The sequence below is a fragment of the Pseudophryne corroboree genome, chromosome 2, assembly GCF_028390025.1.
Source record: "Pseudophryne corroboree isolate aPseCor3 chromosome 2, aPseCor3.hap2, whole genome shotgun sequence".
Taxonomy (NCBI): Eukaryota; Metazoa; Chordata; class Amphibia; order Anura; family Myobatrachidae; genus Pseudophryne; species Pseudophryne corroboree.
The window spans coordinates 746,902,210-746,916,380 of NC_086445.1; the positions used below are offsets into that span (position 1 = coordinate 746,902,210).

Sequence of the window (14,171 nt, forward strand, 5' to 3'; positions counted from 1 at the left end):
TCATCGTTGAAGTGATCGGAGTGTGATTGACAGGAAGTGGGTGTTTCTGGGCGGAAACTGGACGTTTTCTGGAAGTGTGCGGAAAAACGCGGGAGTGGCTGGAGAAACGCAGGGCGTGTTTGTGACGTCAAACCAGGAACGAAACGGCCTGAGCTGATCGCAATCTGTGAGTAGGTCTAGAGCTACTCAGAAACTGCTAAGAATTTCTATTCGCAATTCTGCTAATCTTTCGTTTGCTATTCTGCTAAGCTACGATACACTCCCAGAGGGCAGCGGCTTAGCGTGTGCAATGCTGCTAAAAGCAGCTAGCGAGCGAACAACTCGGAATGACCCCCTAAGTTTGGTCATGTTCCTCTAAAATCTAAATATCTGCACATTTTATATCTGCCCCACCTGCAGTGCAACATGGTTTGCCCAAAGTGCACAGTTACTTGGTCTTACTTTATTCCCAACTCAGAATTATTGAAACTGGAGAGCAGCACTACGCATACTCCATTTTCATTACTTTAGGGGGGCTCCAATCCCTAACCAAGATGGCCACAGACCATACTTCTGCGCATGCGTGGCTCCATCTTGTGACTTTGTTAGATTGCCACAATGGAACACGGATGTGTTCTACTTAGCACCAATAGACCCTGCGATTACTGCTGTCCACGATACCACAGAGATGCTGGTACCATGGGGGTAATTCCAACTTGATCGCAGCAGGATTTTTGATAGCAATTGGGAAAAACCATGTGCACTGCAGGGGAGGCATATATAACATGTGCAGAGAGTTAGATGTGGGTGGGTTATTTTTATTTCTGTGCAGGGTAAATACTGGCTGCTTTATTTTTACACTGCAAATTAGATTAGATTGAACACACCCCACCCAAATCTAACTCTCTCTGCACATGTTATATCTGCCTCCCCTGCAGTGCACATGGTTTTGCCCAATTGCTAACAAAAATCCTGCTGCGATCAACTTGGAATTACCCCCAATGTGCATCCTGCATCGCTACCCACATACAGCCACTGGCTGGTGACCTGTATGCAACGCTCCATGTAAAGAATCTGTAGAAGCATAACGGAGTATGGCTGTACAATTTTCATTACTGCTGCATAAACTAACCTTCTGGTTAAGTACTGGGCTTTTCTCAGAGCGTTTGCTGGTGTGTACATAACTCTGCCATACCACTGCCAGTCGTACACACTTTGGGCTCCTGACAATGGTGTAGATGTTCTTACTGATGGAACCTCCCAGCCGAGTGGATTTCTTTCTTTATGTCTGTCTTGCTCCCCTCCCTTCCCTTCCTTCCGTTCTCTGTTTTCTCTTATCTATCCTTTCTATTCTTCTGATTTGTTTTTTTCTTTGTCTTTGAACATGAGTCTGAAACTTTTTGTTTCTCTTACGTCCTAGAGGATACTGGGGTCCACATTAGTACCATGGGGTATAGACTGGTGCACTAGGAGCCCTGGGCACCTTAAGAAATCAATAGTGTGCACTGGCTCCTCCCTCTATGCCCCTCCTATCAGACTCCGTTTAGAGAATGTGCCCGGAGGAGCCGGTCACGCTTAGGGAAGCTCCTGAAGAGTTTTCTGCATTTATTTTCTGTTTGTTGTTTTCAGGCAGGGCTGATTGGCACCAGCCTGCCAGCTTCGTGGGACTTAGGGAGGAGAACGGCCCAACTTCCTGTAGAGTTAACGGTCCCGTTTCTCCGCTGACAGGACACTGAGCTCCTGAGGGAGTCATTCGCAAGCCCCACCACGGCGAGCGTACCCTCCCGCAGCACGCCGCCACTCCCAACAGAGCCAGAAGATAGAGTGGTGAGTACAGCACCGGCGTCCTGGTTAGCGGGTCGCCGGCAGGAATGGTGGCACAAAGGTAGGAGCGCAGCACTGCTGCAGGCTGCCCTCCGCGGGCTCAGTAAGGTGATACACTTGGATGTGTCCATGCTGTGAGGCAGGTGCGCTGAGCCACCAATGAAACCCAGATCTGGCCACTTACTTAACAGAGGGTTTTAACCCTCTGTTAGTCACAAAAAGTCCTCAGGCCAGTATAAAAATGTGGGAAGCTGCACGCCATTACGGGGTCGGGGATTCACTATGAGCAGATCTAGCAGCTCACCAGCACCATTTTCCCTCTGCAGCTTGTACTGACAGGATACAAAGGGAAGCGCAGCTCCTCCACAAGGACTCCACGTCTCCTCAGCGGTACCAGGGGTCTTAGTAAGGGTGAGAAGCAGTGTTAGAATACTAAGCCCTATTAAGGTGCTTAGTTTGCGACCCAGCTGAGTTTTATTTAAGCTGAAAGGGCTCTGTGTGGCTGACTCCAGCTTCTGTATCTCCCTGCAGGCTCTGTGTGGGTTAAAACTGTGTTTTCACCTTCTGTGTGTGTATTCCTCCCAGTTGCCATGTCCAGGGACTGCGTTTTCTGCACAGCAGAGTGTCTGTCCTCCCCAGGAGACTCACTGCCTTGTACTCTGGATAGTGCACATTCTCATGCCAGTGGGGCTGATCCCCCCATGGTTAGATTCCATTTAAAGGGATGATATCTACTATTTCTACAAAATTATCCCATACTGAAAAAGAGAAGCAATTGTTAAGACTGTCTATGAATGACCTGATCAATAGAGATTCAGTTCCCATGCCAGCATCTCAGTTTCCCGCCATTTGCCCACAAAAGCGTACACTTTCCCAACTCATGCAGGCTGACACTGATGACGATACATCAGACCCAGAGGAGGGTGAGGTGGATGCAACTGGGGGGATGCTGTCCTATCACATAGCTTCTATCAGAGCCTGTATGCAATCAGAAATGTCCTGCACATTCCTGACAGGGTGGCAGAGGAGGAATCCTAATTTAATGTGCAAAATAAATCCACAACAACTTTTCCTGCATCCAAGGAATTGAATGCCCTATTTGAAAAAACTTGGGCTAATCCTAATAAAAAAAGTTTCAGATCCCTAGAACACCAAAAAAAGAAGGAGAGTCCTGCCGCTTTGTGCCCACTCCCTGTCTACTGGAAGACCTTCACCTGGACCAAGTCCCCACCAAGTAACAGCATTTGGACTTTTTATAAAGAGAGTTCCTTTCACACCGTGGAAGCTTCATTTCATCACCAATCGAGGAAAAGCCACATGTGGACGCAGTTCCACTTAAAAACCTTGAGAGACGCTGGTGGTAACTATTATTCACAGTTGTGATTTGCATGGGCTCTCAGAGTCCAAGGGGACTAATTATCGGAACAGGTTTTCTGAACTTTTCTTCCATAAGAACCTTACAATCGGGAGGAGCACTACTCATTTTATGTATTATTGTTTTTTCATTTATATGTGCTTAGCACGAAGTTTTTAACATGTTTTATTAAATTATGATTCATTGTGACCTATCTTCTCATTTGTGACCTACAAGCGCTAATACTTTCTTTCTTTGGTGTTTTAATTGCTGTTCGGGGTCTGACCAACCCTTTTGTGTATAATAGCAGCTGTGGTGAACCCCCTCATCTAGCGCCAGGAGTGAAATTACCTTTGGGTAAATTTCTCCTTACAATTACTCAGATCCCTAGAAGATTGAGTACATCTTTTCCCTTTCCACTGTATGATAGAAAGAAATGGGAAAACCTGTCAATTGTGGACGCATCTGTGTCCAGGTTGTCACGTAAGATAGTCTTACCTGTTCCTGGGGCAGCATCCTTAAAGTATACGGCTGACCGCAAGATTGAGACCACTCTCAAATCTCTATACACTGCTACGGGGGTGACCCAGAGACCCACTATTGCTTGTGCATCGATCACTAAGGCCATTGCTAAGTGGTCAGGTAACCTAATTGACGACTTAGATTCCTTACCCAGGGGGGAAATTATTTTACTCCTACAGCATATTCAGGACTGGAGGCCATAAAGGAAATTGGTTTTCTCAACGCTTGCACCACTGCCATGGCGATGTCAGCACGCTGGGGCATGTGGCTGCGCCAGTGGACTGCGGATTCCAGGAAAGGCGTGGAAAGCCTACCATTCACAGGTGAGGACCTTTTTGGAGATGAACTGGATAAGTGGATATCCAAGGCTATGGCGAGTAAGTCTACATACCTGCCTTCCGCAGCACCCCCAGCTAGGAAAACCTACTCTGCTCCAACTCTGCAGTCCTTTCGGATAGCAAAATTTTAAAACAAACCCAAGGGTTCTTCTACAGCATTCAAAGGCAATAAGGGTAAACCCAGAAAATCAGCAGCTGCAGGTTCTCAGGAACAGACCTCCGGATCTGCTTCCTCAAAGCCTTCAGCATGACTGTGGACCGCACTGCCTAGACGACAGGCAGGTGGGAGCCCGGTTACGTTATTTCAGTCATATTTGGGCAGCATCTTGCCAGGATCCCTGGGTCACAGACCTTGTCACCCAGGGATACAGACTGGAGTTTCAGGAACTCCCACCTCACAGATTCCTCAAATCATGCTTACCAGCTTCTCCAGACGCAAGTATGACTTTACAGGCAGCCATTCAAAAACTGGTACAGTCTCAGGTCATTGTCCCAGTTCCACCTCCACTACAAACCAAGAGTTATTACTCCAACCTGTTTGTGGTTCCGAAACCGAACGGTTCGGCAAGGCCCATCTTAAACCTCAAATCTCACATCAAGGATGCTTACCTTCATATTCCGATTTGGCCGCTTCACCAGGCTTATCTAAGTTTTGCAGTACAGGACTGTCACTACCCGTTTCAGGCCCTGCCATTTGGCCTCTCCATGACACCGAGGGTTTTCACCAAGGTGGTGGCAGAGATGTTTCTCCTCCGCAAGCAGGGAGTGAACATAATACCGTACCTGGACGACCTGCTGATCAAAGCACCAACCAGGGAGAGGTTGGAAAGCATTGTCCTCTCAACTCGGCTACTCTAGGATCACGGATGGATTCTGATCCTGCCCAAATCCCATCTGGAACCAACACGGAGGCTTCCGTTCTTGGGGATGATCCCGGATACGGAGGTACAGAAGGTATTCCTTTCACTAGAAAAGGTGTTGGTAATCCAGTCGATGGTGCGGGATGTTCTCAAGCCAACCTGGATATCGGTGCATCTCTGCATTCGCCTTCTGGGGAAGATGGTCGCCTCTTACGAGGCTCTGCAGTACGGAAGGTTTCATGCGAGGTCCTTCCAGCTGGATCTGTTGGACAAATGGTCCGGATCGCATCTTCATATGCACCAGAAGATACGTCTGTCGCCAAAAGCCAGGATTTCTCTTCTGTGGTGGCTTCAGACTTCTCACCTGACGGAGGGTCAAAGGTTCGGGATTCAAAATTGGATTCTGCTGACCGCAGACGCAAGCCTCAGAGGTTGGGGAGCAGTCACCCAGGGGGAAAGGTTCCAAGGAAAATGGTAAAGTCAGGAAGCCATTCTTCCGATCAACATTCTGGAACAAAGGGCCGTATAAAAACCCTTCTACAGGCAGCACATCTTCAAGATCACGCCATTCAGGTTCAGTCGGACAATCTGACAGCAGTGACTTACATAAACCGACAGGGCGGAACGAAGAGCAGAGCAGCAACAAGAATAACAAGAATTCTCCTCTGGACAGAAAGACACTCTGTGGCGCTGTCGGCAATCTTCATTCCGGGAGTGAACAACTGGGAAGCGGACTTCCTCAGCAGACACTATCTCCACCCAGGAGAGGGGGCCCTTTACCCGCAGGTGTTCGTGTCCTTAACGCGTCGTCAGGGGATTCCACAGATAGACATGATGGCCTCTCGTCTCAACAAGAAGCTAAAGCGGTATTGTTCCAGGTCGAGGGACCCACAAGCAGTAGCGGTGGACGCTCTGGTGACTTCATGGGTCTACCAGATGGTTTACATGTTCCCACCTCCTTCCATTGATCCCAAGAATTCTCAAAAGAATAAAAAGGGAAAAGGTTCAAGTAATTCTCATTGCTCCGTATTGGCCAAGAAGGGCCTGGTATGCGGATCTACTGGATATGCTCCTGGAGGACCCGTGGCCTCTGCCTCTTCGAGAGGATCTTCTACAACAGGGGCCGTTTGTCTATCATGACTTACCGTGGCTACGTTTGACGGCATGGAATTTGAGCGTCAAATTCTAGCTCGTAAAGGCATTCCGGACAGGGTTATTCCAACCTTGATCCAAGGCCGGAAAGGGGTAACGTCTAAACATTTCTACTGTATTTGGGAAAAAATGTCTCATGGTGTGAAAACAGGAAATTTCCTGCAGTAGAATTTCATCTGGGACGTTTTCTCCTTTTTCTACAGTCAGGTGTGGATGTGGGCCTACGTTTGGGCTCCTTGAAAGTCAAGATTTCGTCCTTGTACATTTTTCTTCCAGAAGCAATTGGCTTCCCTCCCTGAGGTTCAGACGTTCTTGAAGGGTGTTCTGCACATCCAACTGCCCTTTGTGCCTCCCACTGCACCTTGGGATCTTAACGTGGTGTTGCAGTTTCTACCGTCGGTCTGGTTTGAACCTTTACAGGAGGTTGGCGTAATGTTTTTTACGTGGAAGACTGTTACACTATTGGCCTTAGTTTACGCAAGGCGTGTGTCCGAACTGGGGGTGTTGTCTCACAAAAGCCGCTATTTGATTTTTCAGGAGGATAGAGCTGAACTCAGAACTCGTCAGCAATTTCTTCCTAAGGTGGTGTCTGCATTTTATCTCAACCAACCTATTGTGGTTCCGGTGCTTACTGACACCTCTGTTACCTCAAAGTCCTTGGATGTTGTGAGGGCTTTGAAGATCTACGTGAAGAGGACAGCTCATCACAGAAAATCTGACTCGCTGTTTGTTCTCTATGATCCCAAGAAAATTGGGTGTCCTGCTTCAATGCAGTCTATTGCTTGCTGGAACAGGCTTATTATCCAGCATGGTTTTTCTACGGCAGGATTGCCGGTTCCTAGAGTACAGGCCCACTCTACTAGGTTGGTGGGTTCTTCCGGGGCGGCTGCCCGGGTTGTCTCGGCTTTACAGCTCTGCCGAGCAGCTATTTGGTCAGGGTCGAACACATTTGTTAAGTTCTACAAGTTCGATACTTTGACCAAACTGAAGGTCCTCGGAGGCCAATCAGTTCTGCAGGAACCTCAGTACTCTCCCACCTGGTTTGGGAGCTTTGGTACATCCCCATGGTACTAATGTGGACCCCAGTATCCTCTAGGACGTAAGGGAAAATAGGATTTTAATTACCTACCGGTAAATCTTGTTCTCGTAGTCCGTTGAGGATACTGAGCACCCAGTGCTTCATGTTTCCTGCTCTGTTACTTCGTTAAGTATTGTGGTTGGTTCAGTTGTTGCTGTTCCTGTTCAAGTTTGGTTAGCATGGCTTTGCTCTTGTTTGTGTGTGTTGGTTCGACTCTCACCACTGTTCTGTCAAATCCTTCCTCAGGATATGTCAGTCTGCTCTGGCACAGTTTCTAGACTGAGTCTGGTAGGAGGGGTATGGAGGGAGGAGCCAGTGCACACTATTGATTTCTTAAAGTGCCCAAGGCTCCTAGTGGACCTGTCTATACCCCATGGAACTAATGTGGACCCCAGTATCCGCTACAGACTACGAGAAAAGGATTTACTGGTAGGTAATTAAAATCCAATTCTCATACGTCCTGGAGGATGCTGGGGTCCACTTCATGACCGTGGGGTATAGACAGTTTCGCAGGAGCCATGGGCACACTTAAGATTTTTTAATGGGTGTGAACTGGCTCAACCCTCAGACCTCAGTTTTAGAAATGTGCCCAGGCAGACTGGATGCGCTCTAGGGGAGCTCTACTGAGCTTCTTTGAAAAGACTTATGTTAGGTTTTTTGTTTTCAGGGAGAACTGCTGACCACAGTCTCCCTGCTTCGTGTGACTGAGGGGGCAGAAGTAGGAACCAACTTCCTGAAGAGTTTCATGGCTCTGCTTCTGGCCGACAGGACACCATTGGCTCCTGAAGGGTACTGAACGCTAGTCGTGTCTAGATGCTCACTCCCACAGCACGCCGTCACCCCCATCAAAGAGCCAGAAGTCAGAAGACAGGTGAGTAGAAGACATATTTTCTATCAAGAAAAGTGACGGCTGAGGTACAGCGCGGCTGGCGGGAGCGCAGCGCGCCATTGCTGCCCACACACACAGGCGGTGCAGGGCGCGGGGGGCACCCTGGGCAGCAAAAACACCTGTAAACTGGCAAAAAGGGGGCATAAGATGCCCAGGCACAGCCCTACCCCCGCCATTATAAATATTATGAAAAGTTTGTGAGGTAAAAAGGGCAGAGCTTCTTCCTCAGGCAGCCAGCACACTGCTCAGTGCCATTTTCTCGCTCTTCAGGCTGCAGAGACTTCGCTGGTCTTCCTTCACTTCTGACTACAAGTATCAGGGTGCAAAACAGGGGGGGCACAAGCGAATTTGGTGCTTTTACAAGTGTGTTTTACTGTGTAAAAAGCGCTGCATGTCAGTGGGCATTCTGTGTTCTCAGGCATTAGATACTGACGCTGGGGTTGTGAACTGGCTGCTCCTAAACTGTGTCCCTCTGACAGATTTTACTGTGGGTCTGTCCCCTATAAGTCCCAGTGTGTGTGTGTGTGTGTGTGTGTGTGTGTGTGTGTGTGTGTGTGTTGTACATGTGTGTAAGACAGGTCAGAGGCAGGGAGTTCCATTTTAGGGACACAAGTGTAATGTGGTGGCGCTGCCGGCAGACCAAGAGCCTGCATGGGTGAAAGAAATACGAGATAGTATGCATCATATCAATAGGAGATTAGATAAGTCTGAATCTCGTGCTGAGTGCTGGAGAAAATCTGTGGAGGATGTGATTTTTCAGGGCTCTGTTCTTTCATCCGCCGGCGACCCCTCTGGGTCACATAAGAGACCATTTGCGAATATTGTGAATACTGATACCGACACGGACACTGATTCTTGTGTCGACGATAGTGACTCCAGAGAAATGGATCATAAATTGGCAAAAAATTTACAATATATGATTGTAGCTATAAGGGAAGTTCTGAAAGTCACGGAAGCCACTCCTGTACCTCAGGAGAAGGCTTATTTCTATAATTAAAAAAAAAGAAAAAGAAATCTAAGGTCACTTTCCCTCCTTCCCACGAGCTTAATACACTCTTTGAAGGGATGTGGGTGAATCCTGAAAAGAAATTTCCTGTTTCCAAGAGAATTCAGATAGCTTATCCTTTCCCGGTGGAGGACTGGAAAAAATGGAAGTCACCCCGTGTTAGACAGTGCACTGTCCAGGTTGACAAAGAAGGTAATTCTCCCTGCACCTGGCACGGCTTCACTAAAAGAGCCGGCAGACCGAAAGATGGAGACTACATTGAAATCTATTTATGCTGCCAATGGTACGCTGCTTGGGCCCACAATTGCTTGCGCGTGGGTGAGTCACGCTATTGAAAAATGGTCAAAGCGTGTCACCAGAAATTGACACGATTGATAAAGATGAGATACTTCTTAAGTTAGGGAATATCAAAGACGCTGCCGCGTACATGCTAGAAGCGATGAAAGATATTGGACCATGGCAGTATCGGCTCAGCGGGCGTTGTGGATTCGCCAGTGGAACGCAGATGCAGATTCCAAAAGAAATATGGAGGCTCTCCCATATAAAGGTGAGGCCTTATTTGGCGATGGACTGGATACGTTGGTCTCGGCGGCTACCGCAGGTAAGTCGACATTTTTGCCCTCTGCACCGGCAAAAAAGACGTATCACCCGCACATGCAGTCCTTTTCGGCCCAATAAATACAAAAAAGCGAGAGGTTCCCCCTTCTTTGCGGATAGGGGAAGGATAAAGGGAAAGAAGTCCACAGCAGCTTCAGGTTCCCAGGAGCAGAAGTCTACCCCTGCTTCTGCCAAATCTTCAGCATGACGCTGGGGCTCCTTTGCGGGAGGCCGCTCGGGTGGGGGCACGTCTTAAACTGTTCAACCAAGGTTGGATTCTGTCTGGCCTGGATCCCTGGGTGTTGCAAATAGTGTCCCAGGGATACAAGCTGGAGTTTCAAAACGTTCCCCCGTGCCGATTTTTCAAATCGACCTTGCCAGCTTCTCTTCCAGAAAGGGAAGCAGTAACAGCGGCAATCCAAAAATGTCATGATCAGGTCATAGTCCTAGTACCTTTGTCACAACAAGAGGCAGGGTTTTATTCAAGCCTTTTTGTAGATCCGAAGCCGGACGGCTCGGTCAGACCGATCCTAAACCTGAAAAATATGAATCTCTACTTGAAACTATTTTAAGTTCAAAATGGGATCACTGAGGGCAGTGATTTCCAGTCTAGAGGAGGGGGACTACATGGTGTCTGTAGACATAAAAGATGCTTACCTACATGTTCCCATTTATCCTCCTCACCAGGCCTATCTGAGATTCGCGGTTCAGGATTGCCATAACCAATTCCAGACGTTACCTTTCGGTCTCTCCACGGCACCGAGGGTATTCACCAAGGTGATGGCGGAGATGATGGTTCTCCTGCGTCAAAAAGGAGTCAACATATTTCCTTATCTAGACTATTACCTGATAAAGGCGAGATCCAGGGAGCAGTTGTTACAAAACATCACACTCTCCCTGTCAATACTCCAACAACACGGTTGGATCATAAATTATCCAAAGTCGCAATTGGAACCGACGACAAGATTGTCTTTTCTCTGGATTATTCTGGACACAGAAGTTCAGAGAGCATTTCTTCCGCTGGAAAAGGCTCTGGAAATCCAGAAAATGGTAAAACAGATATTGAAGCCATCGAGTGTGTCGATCCATCAGTGTATTCGGTTGTTGGGGAAGATGGTGGTGGCCTACGAGGCCATACAGTTTGGCAGGTTCCATGCCAGGGTATTCCAGTGGGACCTGTTGGACAAGTGGTTGGGATCCCACCTACATATGCACCGGAAGATAATCCTGTTGTGAAAAGCCAGGATTTTGCTCCTGTGGTGGCTACACAGTTCTCACCTTCTAGAGGGACGCAGGTTCGGGAATCAGGACTGAGTCCTGGTAACCACGGATGCTAGTCTCCGAGGCTGGGGAGCTGTCACTCAGGGGGAAAGCTTCCAAGGAAAATGGTCAAGTCAGGAAGCCTGCCTTCACATAAACGTGCCGGAATTGAGAGCCATTTTACAACAGCCTTCCACAAACGGTACATCTTATTCAAGATTATTCCGTACAGATCCAGTCGGACAATGTAACAGCAGTCATGTACATAAACAGGCAGGGCGGAATGAAAAGCAGAGCGGCAATGGCAGAGGTGATGAAGATCCTCCTCTGGGCAGAAAGACATGTAAAGGCTCTGTCTGCAATTTTCATTCCGGGAGTAGACAACTGGGAAGCAGACTTCCTCAGCAGACACGATCTCCATCCAGGAGAGTGTGGCCTCTACCATGAAGTCTTTGCAGAGGTGACAAGTCTTTGGGGAGTTCCTCAAGTAGACATGATGGCATCTCTTCTCAACAAGAAGCTTCAGAAATATTGTTCCAGGTCGAGAGACCCTCGAGCAATAGCAGTGTATGCGCTAGTGGCCCAGTGGGTATTCCAGTCGGTGTATGTCTTCCCTCCACTTCTGCTGATCCCAAAGGTGCTCAGGATCATAAGGAGAACAAGAGTTCGAGCAATATTCATTGCCCCAGACTGGCCAAGGAGGGCTTGGTACCCAGATCTTCAGTAGTTGCTCATAGAAGATTCTCGGCCTCTTCCTCTTCGCGAGGACCTGCTGCAGCAGTGGCCGTGCGTGTATCAAGACTTACCGCAGCTACATTTGACGGCATGGCTGTTGAGTGCCAGATCCTAGCCCATAAGGGTATTCCCAAGGAAGTCATCCCCATCCAGCCTCCATGTGTGCCTCCAGTGGCACCATGGGACCTTAATGTGGTGTTGCAGTTCCTTCAATCGGATTGGTTTGAGCCTCTACAAGAGATAGAGTTGAAGTTTCTCACTTGGAAAGTGGTGATGCTTTTGGCATTAGCATGCGTACAGCGAGTGTCTCATTTGGGGGCCTTGTCTCACAAGAGCCCTTACCTGATCTTCCATGAAGATAGGGCAGAGTTGAGAACTTGTCAACATTTTCTTCCAAAGGTGGTTTCATCTTTCCACATAAACCAACCTATTGTGGTGCCAGTAGTTACTGACACGTTCACTGAGTCAAAGTCTCTAGATGTGGTTAGAGCTTTGAAGATTTATGTCGCTAGAACAGCTCGAATACGGAAAAAAAAGTCTTTGATTGTCCTGTATGCTCCCAACAAGATTGGGTGTCCTGCTTCCAAGCAGACTATTGCGCATTGTATCAGACGTACGATTCAGCGCGCTCATACTACGGCTGGATTGCCGTTACCGACCTCTGTGAAGGCCCATTCCACTAGGAAGGTGGGCTCATCCTGGGTGGCTGCCCGGGGGGTCTCGGCATTGCAACTTTGCCGAGCAGCTACTTGGTCAGGGTGAAACACATATATGCAAAATTCTACAAGTTTGACACCTTGGCCGATGAAGACCTCAAGTTCGGTCAATCGGTGCTGCAGGGTCATCCGCACTCTCCCGCCCGTACTGGAGCTTTGGTATAAACTCCATGGTCATGAAGTGGACCCCAGCATCCTCTAGGACGTATGAGAAAACAGGATTTTGATACCTACCAGTAAATTATTTTCTCCTAGTCCGTCAACCCAACATAAGGTTTAAGCCAAAGACCTCCTATGCACTCATATCGTAGAGGACCAAATTTACGGCAGCTGTTGATGCGACCATCTTTACAACCACAAAAAATCAACTCAACATGGTTGACAATGAGAAACCATACAATGGAACAAGTAATTTACCACCCTTTATGTAAGGCGCTTTTCAATAAACCGTCCAATGGATGTTCAATCTCTATGGTTATAGGGATAGTCGCCCTTAAAAGATAGAACATAACACGGACATAGCGTAATACTGTAAAGACAATGAAGCATATAATATATGGATAAGAAGTCCAGACTCATACCCCAAGAGGTGGTCTACTAGTAGTAGACAATAGCGCTTTTTATGGAGCGGATCACCGACTGGGCAGTTTTCTGAACTGTCTCAATGCATGAGAGGTTTTTCTTTCTTACTTCAGCAGATTTTACACATGTAAAGGAAATACTAAAATAGTGTAATACCATAAAAGAATGTTTATTCCACAAACAACATGAGATCTCTAAAAGATGGATTCTCACCAGACTGAGTGGTCTACACAAGGATAGACAAAAGCGTTTGTTAAATGATAACAACCAGGCGTCCCCAGGAGTAATCATCCCCAGCCAGGCGAGAAGTCCACCAGAGTCCTGCTACCTTCACCGACGCGTTTCAATAACAAGGGTTATCTTCCTCAAGGTGTAGATGGTAGCAGTAGGCCCTAAGTATTTATCCTCCCAAAGACCTAATTGATCTAAAACCTAATGCCGGACATGGATCATCTAGCCACTAAAATACCTAAACATCTAATGTAATAAAATGTGAGACAAGTCCATTCCATATATTTCTGATTTCCTTCAGAAAGTCTGTTTCCCGCCGAAAAACATCATCCAATGGCATACGTTTATTTCTCCCTGAAGTAGTCATAACCCCTGTTGATTTCAAAGGGGATTTCCTCTGTCCGTCTTTTTACCATCTCCGTGATTTTGCCGGAAGTGGCGTGGAACCCGGAGTGCTGGGTACTGTCTAGGCACCTTCCTTATTGCAGCGATCCGTCACCGGAAGTGACGCTGATCGCCGTGGTCACCTGACCGGAATGCGGAAGTCCCGCTGTATGGAAACATGTGTACTCGTGATCCACGTCGGCGGCATCCGTCACCGGAAATGGCGGGATCATGTACAAGTTTTAGATGTCTCATTCCTCTGAGCCATTTTGTAGTAGCCACATCATACAAAGATGCGTAAAATGAATAAAAAAAACAGTTAAATTCATACAATATAACAAGTAGGTTACTACACTAAATACTAAAGCATGAATAACTACATAAAAGATTTATATCTAAATCACAGAAACCATTTTGTCTCGAAATCTTTATTGAGACCTCCTGGTTCTAAAGTCTTAAATTTAAAAATAGTTTGCATTTCAATTCTGGCCAATTTCTGTAATAGGTCACCTCCTCTAATGTCAGGTTTAACTTGTTTTAGGGCATAAAAGTTCTTTATTTCTCTAAGATCACAACACGTGTGGTAAATTTTATATCGGACGTACCAGCAGAGCATTGAAAGTTAGATTGGGAGAACACCTCAGGAATATAAAAAAAGGGTTAG

The 14,171-nt window shown here is 47.3% G+C and overlaps 1 protein-coding gene across 4 annotated transcripts in view; it reads left to right on the forward strand.

Moving 5' to 3' along the window:
• LOC135047012 (5' exonuclease Apollo-like) overlaps positions 1-14,171 on the forward strand; it is a 98,839-nt gene that overhangs the window by 57,976 nt on the left and 26,692 nt on the right. The gene's annotated exons all lie outside the window — the stretch shown is intronic.